We start from the raw sequence: 9,677 nt of genomic DNA on the forward strand, positions 1-9,677 counted from the left end.
CTGGTGAAGGGAAGTGTTCTGTTTATGACTGAAACCCAACTACAAGCATCATTGTAATCATGGTGCTTAAATAAAAATTTTATTAAAAAATAAAATACAGGGGCCGGGCGGTGGCGCTACAGGTAAGGTGCCTGCCTTGCCTGCGCTATCCTTGGACGGACCGCGGTTCGATCCCCCGGCGTCCCATATGGTCCCCCAAGCCAGGAGCAACTTCTGAGCGCATAGCCAGGAGTAACCCCTGAGCGTTACCGGGTGTGGCCCAAAAAAACAAACAAACAAACAAAAAAAAACAAAAAAAAAAAACAAAAAAAAAATAAAATACAAATATAAAATTAATCAAAACTTCTAAACTTAATAAGTTAGGTAACAGCATTTCCCAAAATCTTCCTGAAGAATTTTGAGGAAATAGTAGATGTTCTTTATCCCCTGTAAAGTGTTTGATGAATGTGGTGGAGTGGGCTGATGGTGGGATATGGTGGGAAAAAAATCTTCCAGAGTCTGAACATTATAGCATTCAATAGGGCCTGTGTCCCATCATTGTTTCATAATCACAACTAAGTGTTTCCCATTGGGTGGAGCTGGAAAATTAGAGTCTGAACCCAATCCAACCCCCAGAAAGTGATCTAGCTTTCTTACAGGAAAGTTTCCTCGTAGTCTATGTGGTACAGATAATAATGACAATATCCAGTTCTCCAGCAGATTACAACTATCAAAGCAATTTCCTGGGCATTATCTCAAAAAGATTATAAATAATTATGCCTTATTTTTTCACACTAGTGAATATTTATTCTAATATTTTCTCCCACTTAATGCCTTTGGTCAGATATACTTGACACACAACAGATGCTGTTGTATATTTTTGTACATTTTAATGTCTGTATGCTCTGTGCGACTAGCATGCAACCAAGGTGGCAAGCATACCATTATTCCGACACACTTTCTTCATGTCCTTTCATAATCACTTTATGTCACTCTTATTCCCATTTTCCAAGCAACTGTTCTTCTGTTACTATTAATTGGTTTGCATTTTCCAGAATTTTATATGAATGAAATTGCACAGTATATCTAAGTCTCTTCTCATTTGGAGACTCACCCATATTGGTGCTCATTAATAGCCCACATCATGGATATGCCACAGTTGTCCATTGTCTGCACACTTACTTATTTCAAGTTTGGAGATATTACTGAGACAGTAAGTAGCATTAAAATCCTTGCGGGGACTAATACTCTAAACTCTTTGTGTTCAATACCTAGATAGTTATAGTATATGTTTAGGCTTTGAGGGAACCATCACGCTATTTACCAAAGTGGTTTTCCATTTTCCATTCCTACAAAGAGAACATGAACTTCCAGATCATCCAGATTCTCATGAACAATAAGTAACACCAGTTTTTATGCTATGTACTCTAATGAGATATACCTAGTGTTAAAGGTCTTTTTTTAAAGTTCCATGTCATTAAGGAAATAACCACTTGGTGCTATCCCTTTCTGGTTATTTATTTAATGACTGATTAGCTCTAAGTATATAAATTTAATACATAGACTTATCTACTCAGATAAATTGAATTACAGACCTAGTGACAAAGGCAAAAACTATAAAGCCTCCAGAAGAAATAATTAGAAATAAATTAGGACAAAATAAAATAAAAACAAAAATAATATTCATAAATAATTCAATTCTTCAAAACTAAAATCTCCTGTTTTTCTAAAAATACTAATAAGAGAATGAAAAGAAAAGTAAGTGTATATCTGATAAAAGATATATCTAAAAACGTAAAAAATGTGGTTTGAATCCCAGTATCCCATATGATCCGCTGAGCCTGCCAGGAGCGATTTCTGAGCGTAAAGCCAGTAGTAACTCCTGAGCTCTGCTGGGTGTGACACAAAAAAACAAAAATCAAAAAAGAAAACTCCTTGCTCAGACATTTAAAAAATGGCTTAAAGCAGTGCTTCTCAAAAAGTGGGGCATGCCTCCCGGGGGGGGGGGGGGGAGCGAGGCTCCGTAAAGGGAGCGTGTTTGACCTCGGCAAACACTGTCAAAACAAGCTAAGCCCAGTGTTTATGTCTCTGTATGTCTCTGCGTTGCTAAACATGCTCATTGTAGCAATTAATCCAGACACCACCTCTGATATTAAAAAAATCAGCTCAAATTATTTTATATATTTTTGTTTTGCAGGTTAGTTTTTTTAATAAAGATACTATTTACAGTCTCAAAAAACATAAAAAAATTCTTTAATTTAATAAAAGAAAACAATGGAATGAAATTCTATGCAGTTGCAAGGTCTGATGAAATCAAGAAATTTACTGCAACTTGGACTGAACTGGAGGATATCATATTAAATGAAATAAATCAGAAGAAAGGGGGCAAACACCAGATTACCTCATTTATCTGTGGTAAATAGAAGAAAGGAATTCCAGGCATCAAAAAGGGAATTAGAAATTTCTCTTGAGGAGAGACATAAGAGGCAGGTGGGAGGTAACTGTGGTAAGGGGCAGGACCGTCTGGCACAATGGTGGTGTAGAGATATGATATATGTATATATCTAAGCCACAGACAACAACATACATGCATGATATCCAAACTATACAACCAAACTTAATAATGTGCTGTTTAAGGAGTCTGGCAGGGGTGTGAGAAGGAACCTGGTGACATTGGTGAAGGGAAGCTAATGCTGGTGGTGGGGTGGTATTGGAAGATTGTATCCCTGAAACAACTATGAATACCTTTGTAAATCAGCTTGCCTTAATAAAAAAAATTTAATCTAAAGAAATTGAAAAGTGTAGCATCAAGCCAAGCCTGGTGGTCTAGGTAGGTGACCTTCCGCTACTCTTGGAAATAGACATAAAGTCACTGGTAGGAACTCAGAGTCAGATGTTATTTTTGGGGGGAGCCAAGGCATAATTTTAGCTCAAGTTTCTATTTTAATTATACCTTGATTAAATGGTCACTGGTTAAATATATCAATTGTTTCTATATCCCTTTAATCATATCATTGAACTTACTTATCATTAGTTTTAACCCTTTGCTTGGCATAAATCTTGTAAAAATTCTAGAGCCCACAGACAGAACAAAGATCTGAAAATAAATCACTCTTCACTGTTGTATAGATTTGTGATATTTTATAAAGAAAAAAGTTAAGGGCAGACACCTCTCTGAGGAAGACCAACAGATGGCCAACAGGCATATGAAAAAATACTCATTATCACTTATCCTGAGAATTTAATTTGCATGTCATCCTTACGCAGGGACCATGCTAATCTTCTCTGTATCATTTCAATTTTAGTATATGTGCTGCCGAAGTGAGCATTTTCCTGAGAATTTAATTCCAAAGCAAGACAACAGTGCAATATTATCTTACATAATGGCACATACCAAAAATACCGAGAACAATCTGTGTTGGCCAAAATGTGGTTTTAAAAAAAGGAACACTCATTCATTGCTGGTGGAGATGTTGTCTGGTCCAACCCCTATGGAAAACGGCAGTGAGGTTCTTGGTAAACTCAAAATCAAGTTGCTATTTGACCCAGCATTTCTACTTTTGGATATCTATCCTCAGGATATAAAAACATTCATTCAAAGGACATGTGTACACTATTAATCATCGCAGCACTCCATGCAATAGCTAAGAGTTGATATCAACCTAGATATCCAACAACAGAGGAGTGGATTAAGAGGATGTGGCACATATATACAATGAAATAAAATACCACATAGCAGCAAGTAATACTGCAACATGAATAAAACTGGAAGATATGCTAAATGAAGTAAGTCAGAAGAAGGATAAATATTACTCTTATATATGCTCTTTAGAATAACTGTATAAGGGAATGCAATGGTTTAAATGGAGTTTGTCTGGAACACTCTTAATACCAGAATATGAGGAAAAGAAATTGAGTGGAGGAGAAGAAAGACAGATGTGAAATAACAAGGGACAGGGCTCACAGGGACACAGGTGCATTGTTAGTGTTAAGGAAGGAAAGAACTAAATATCCAAACCACAGAGATAACAATGAAATCATGAAACCCAAACTTTAACAACCAAGTTTTAAAAGCTGCATATTCTGATGGCAGACTGAATAGTGGGAAGGTATGGGTTGGACTCCAGGAACATTGGTGGAGGGAGGTTAACACTGGTGGTGGGATTAGTGCTGAAACATTGTATGCCTAAAACTTAGCTATGAATAACTTTGTAAATCACAATGCTTAGGATAAAAAATATTTAATTTAATAAATCAAAGAAATAAGTTAAAGGGATGAGTGTCACAGAGGGGAGAGAGAGAGAGAGAGAAAGAGAGAGAGAAAAAGAGAGAGAGAAAGGTCTTTAACTGCACTGTCCCAAATTAAAGTCTAGGTGCCATACTTATTTTGCATGAATCTTTATAGAAAGGTAATTCAATTTGGTTCACAGATTTTATAATTTACTACTATAGACAGATGATCTTTGAATTGGCGTGCATTCCTTGCTCCAGTCAACAATTTACTGTGTCTTATATTGATTTTTTAAACTTACTTCAACTTTTCATTTTTATGTTATTCTGAAAGTCACAAATTTGATCCAACCAATTTAAGATTTTAAAAAATCACATGAAGGTGCCAGGACTACTGCTCCTCTTCTACTGGCATGGCTGGGAATCTGGATACACAGCTGGCCAAAGGCCCCCAGGACTGACCAGTTAGTACTGGACACCGAGAGCCCCCCACGCCAAGCTGGCCTTCAAGGCCAGGTCTGGCATCTGAGCTCTGGGGGGATGGGGAAGAGGCAAACTCCTCCCCTATGCTTTTTCATACTGGAGAGGGAGGCTGCAGCTGGCCCAGAAAATCCCACATGCCAGGATTACTGTTCCTCTCCTACAGGTATGGCTGGGATACTGGGCAGACAGCTGGCCAATGGCCTCCTGGGCTGACCAACTACTAGTCCAGGAGACTGAGATCCCCCCATGCCAAACTGGTCTTCAGGGCCAGGTTTGGCAACTGGGCTCTGGGAGGAGGGGGTAGAGAGAAACTCCTCCCGTATTCATACTGGATCCCCTGCAGCGGTGTTTTTTCTTACTAATACTCATTTTTATAACCGCGACAAATATACTTTTTGAGCAGTATCCAAAAATGTTTTTCATTCTAGATGGTTCCTAGGAAAGGAAACGGAATACCAAAGATTTGGATGATAACACTCAAATAGTTCTTTAAAGTCAGTCTTTATGGACGTGACTTTCCGTACTGACTCCAAGCCGAAATCACAAACAATTCATATATATGTATTGTAAATATCCCCTGTCATGTATTGCCTCTCCCCTACCCCTGTGTCTCCTCTATCCCCTCATTTTTCAATCCTGATCTGTTATCTTCCCCTAATTTAACCCTCTTTACCCTCAGTTCCTAACTCGGTAGGCACCAAGACCGACCTCCTGCCCCAACAGACCAGCTTCCAGCTCCTCAGTGAAAGACATCCTCTGGGTCCCCGTTCTCAAGCCTCAGCAAAGAACTACAACCAGCATGCCTGCTGACTCATACTTGATAGCCCCTCTTACCCCCACCAAATCGTGGACTGTTGCACCATTCAGGAATCGGCCTCAGCAAAACTCCCAGCTCAAAGACACTATATGGTCTTGTAATGCAGCAAAGCATCTCTCAATCTCAATTCAAGGCCTGAGAATCGAAAAGTGCCTTGGCTTTTACTCCCCACAAGAATATATCAAAAGACTTAATTGGGAGTCTTATATTGCCTATTGGTAGCTCAATACCTGTATAACAATACATGTTAAGATGTGTATTCCTAAATATACAAATAGCCTCCTCCACCACTTGTTTTATTTGAATACCTTTTCTTTTAAACTCAGTTTTATTTATTTGTTCTATTTTAATATATACATTTTTTTCTCTATCCTTACCATTTTCGGTGCTGCTTGGTACAAAATGCCTTGACTGGGATAAAAGCTCAGAACAAAACCAGACGACAGAGACTGTGTGTGCAGCCTGTCATCCTTACCCAGAATAGCACCAGCAACACAGTATAGCACCATACGTTTTTTATGGGCACAGTAAAAAAAAAGGGGAAACCATAGACAGAGAAACAAGATCTTATCTTCTAGGGATAAGAACTCACTTTTTATAGCAGAAGGGTGCCTCCCATCCTGATCATGTGTCATGTGGATGCATGTCAGGAGATTGGACAGTGTTAGTCTTATCTGAAACCCCAGATCCCCGACGTAGAAATGATAACAGCTCTGGGCAACACCACCAGGAACTAAGTTCCATTGGGAGATTTATAACACTACTCTGGCACCAACTTGTGCCAGTTTTTGATATGACAACGAGGAAAGGAAAACTTGACCTAAGACCAGGCTGTCCTATTACATCACCTAACACTAAATGGAAATCAGAAGAGCTATCATCCTTTGAACTGTGAAAAATAAGAGCACCAACAACAGTAAACTGACTTTGACAACTGTGACTGAACAGAGCCTACCTTGAGACTAATAAGGAAAATTCTACCCTGGGCTGTAGTCCAGGACACATAAAAAACAACAACAACAACAAGATGTCTTACTGCAGAGGTCCAACTTGGACAACAGAGACAGAGCAGAACCCTTGGATCCATAATATCCTAGGCTTCAGCCTAGGGACTTAACTAAATCAGGGAGCAAGTGTTACAGAAGACTGAGCACCACATCAACGATGGACAGGAACCTCTAGAACCTAGAGACTCTATCCTAGACCCAGACCTATAACCTGCGCAAATACCAAAATCGCTAGCTACAGTGGCTTGAATTTCTCACACACAACCGAGAGGAAACTTTCCTGGCATCACAAAAAAGCCTTTGGAATGGGGTAATGAGTATATATGGAGCCAGGAGTTGATCCCATGATGGTATGCTTCAAGGATGGAGAAACCCTGAATCTCTTAGGCCACGGGAATTCCCTTTCTTCCCCAATGCTTACTGTGCCTATGCAAAAAGAAAAAAAAAGTGGGGGGAACACCAAACCCCACCACCACAGCACCCATACTTTTTTTTGTTTTGTTTTGATTTGTTAGTTTTTGACTTTATTTTCCTTCTCTTTGTTCTTCCACTTTACTCTTTCTTTTTCACACGTGTGGTTATTATTTAGAGATTTATTTTTATTATTATTTGCTGGGTCCATTTTTTCTTTTTGCTGGGTCCATTTTTTCTTTTTTCCTCCATTTTTCTTTTTTTTCTTTTCTCTTTTCTTTTTTTGGTAGTTTTCACCAAATTTTTTTCTCCCCTTTTTCTTATCCTTTTTTTTATCTCCAATGATGGTGGAATGGATGCTCAATCTACAACAAACCGTAAAGTGGAGACCAGTTGCATTGGCATACTGGGGGGTAGAGGAGGGAGATGTGGGATGCATGCTGGGAATAGGGATGGAGGGAGGTCAGCACTGGTGGTGGGAATGCCCCTCATTCATTGTCACTATGTACCATAAATGATGCAGTGAAAGATTTGTAATGCACATTGGTCACAATAAAAAATTAAAAAAAAAATCACATGAAGGGCCCGGAGAGATAGCACAGCGGTGTTTGCCTTGCAAGCAGCCGATCCAGGACCAAAGGTAGTTGGTTCGAATGCCGGTGTCCCATATGGTCCTCCGTGCCTGCCAGGAGCTATTTCTGAGCAGACAGCCAGGAGTAGCCCCTCTAGCAGTGCCGGGTGTGGCCCAAAAACCAAAAAGAAAAAAAAATCACATGAAAATGAATTATCCCGGGGCTGGAGACATAGCATGGAGGTAAGGTGTTTGCCTTTCATGCAGAAGGTCATTGGTTCGAATCCTGGCATCCCATATGGACCCCGAACCTGCCAGGAGCGATTTCTGAGCTTGGAGCCAGGAGTAACCCCTGAGCGCTGCCAGGTGTGACCCAAAAAAAAAAAAAAGAATTATCCCCAGGGTTGGAGAGATAGCGTGGAGGTAGGTCATTTGCCTTGCATGCAGAAGAACTGTGGTTCAAATATTGGCATCCCATATGGTCTCCTGAGCCTGCCAGGAGCAATTTCTGAGCAGAGAGCCAGGAGTAACCCCTGAGCTCTTCCAGGTGTGACCCCCCCCCCAAAAAAAGAAAGAAAATTAATTATCCCCTTAAAAGAGAGTTGCTTTGTATAGAGCTTCAAAATATGTTAACAAAGCTGCTTAGTTATTTTACTAACTCAGAGGCCTCCTTAGCCTAGCCATGCCAAGTCCAAAGAACAAAGCTTTTTTTTTTTATCCCTGCTTTTTTTTTATGCCCTTTTTTTTTTATCCCTGCTATTCAAGCAAGTTCAAACAGAGAGAATTATGGGCAGACCAAAAGGCAGAATGGGCTACAATGGCCTTCAGGGACTTCCTAGTGCTAAGAATCCAAGACAGGGTCCCAGAAGAAACTCATCACCAAGATCATATTCCTAAATCAAATCCATCCAACAGGGAGTGTTACGCTCTCAGACTTTGGACCCAGGTCACAAAGCCCACACTTCCTACCCAGAAATTCTCTAATGAGGTACTTCTTCCTTTGTGATCATTACATTATTCCCTAGCCAAAACATTTCTAGGAGGCCAGTTGCTCAAACCCTGTGTGATCTAGCAAGAATAAAATTAAAAAAAAAAATCTTCCTTGACTTTCCTTACGTCCTAGAAAAATATAAATGCACATGCAGTATAAGGCTGTATTCAAGAGAAATGTGTCATAAATAATTTCCTTATGTTGGTAAATACATTAGTATCCCAAAATAACCACCCAGCATAGTCACTATTACAGTCTTTGTCCTTATTTCAGTTAACTAGATAGCCTGGAAGTCATATACAGCTACATTTCAAAAAACTCATGTAAGTTACAGCCTCATGGAGTTGGGTGATACCTGAGAAAATATATGCCATCATCCTCACTTCTCCAATGGTGGGTCACAACCCCCTATTGGATCATGTAACTTAAAATAAATTTAATCTGGGCCCAGAGAGATAGCACAGCAGTGTTTGCCTTGCAAGCAGCCGATCCAGGACCAAAGGTGGTTGGTTTGAATCCCGGTGTCCCATATGGTCCTCCGTGCCTGCCAGGAGCTATTTCTGAGTAGACAGCCAGGAGTAACCCCTGAGCAACGCCGGGTGTGGCCCAAAAACCAAAAAATAAAATAAAATAAAATTAATTTAATCTGGAGCCAGAGTAGTGCAGTGGATAGAGCATTTGCCTTGCACACAGTCAACCAAGGTTCAACCAGGGTTCAATCTCTAACATCCCATTTGGTCCCCCAAGTCTGCCAGGAGCAACCTCTGAACACTACTGGGTATGCAAAAAGTAAATGTCTTTATGACTTATTAGAAGTGTTTGATTTGTAATCTCATCATATGTATACAATTATATATATACATACATACTATATACCTGGAATTGCATAAAAATTTCTTGGGTGAAAAAGGGTTGTGAATGGATAAAGTTTAAGAAGAACTGATCAATGTGATCATTAATTACAGGTGAATATGAGGAACAATAATAAAACAAACATTTGTTGACCATATATGCTGACCCCAGAATCATGCCCTATACTTAAATATACCTCCTGTAACTTAGAGTATCTTTGACTCAGAGTATAGGGAGGAGAAGGACAAAGTGAGGGAAAAAAGTAAGGGAGGAAGGAATAAATGAGAAAGTGGAGCACTCTGGGAGAACAGGGATAAGGGGCTTCTAGATATATTG

At 39.6% G+C, this 9,677-nt stretch overlaps 1 non-coding gene across 1 annotated transcript; it reads right to left on the minus strand.

Annotated features, from left to right (window-relative positions):
• Nucleotides 1–3,201: 3,201 nt before the first annotated feature.
• On the minus strand, nucleotides 3,202–3,308 carry LOC126017111 (U6 spliceosomal RNA). Its single transcript, XR_007498783.1, has one exon. It is a non-coding gene; the product is annotated as a U6 spliceosomal RNA (small nuclear RNA).
• Nucleotides 3,309–9,677: the final 6,369 nt, after the last annotated feature.

Source organism: Suncus etruscus, chromosome 8 (assembly GCF_024139225.1).
Source record: "Suncus etruscus isolate mSunEtr1 chromosome 8, mSunEtr1.pri.cur, whole genome shotgun sequence".
Classification (NCBI taxonomy): domain Eukaryota; kingdom Metazoa; phylum Chordata; class Mammalia; order Eulipotyphla; family Soricidae; genus Suncus; species Suncus etruscus.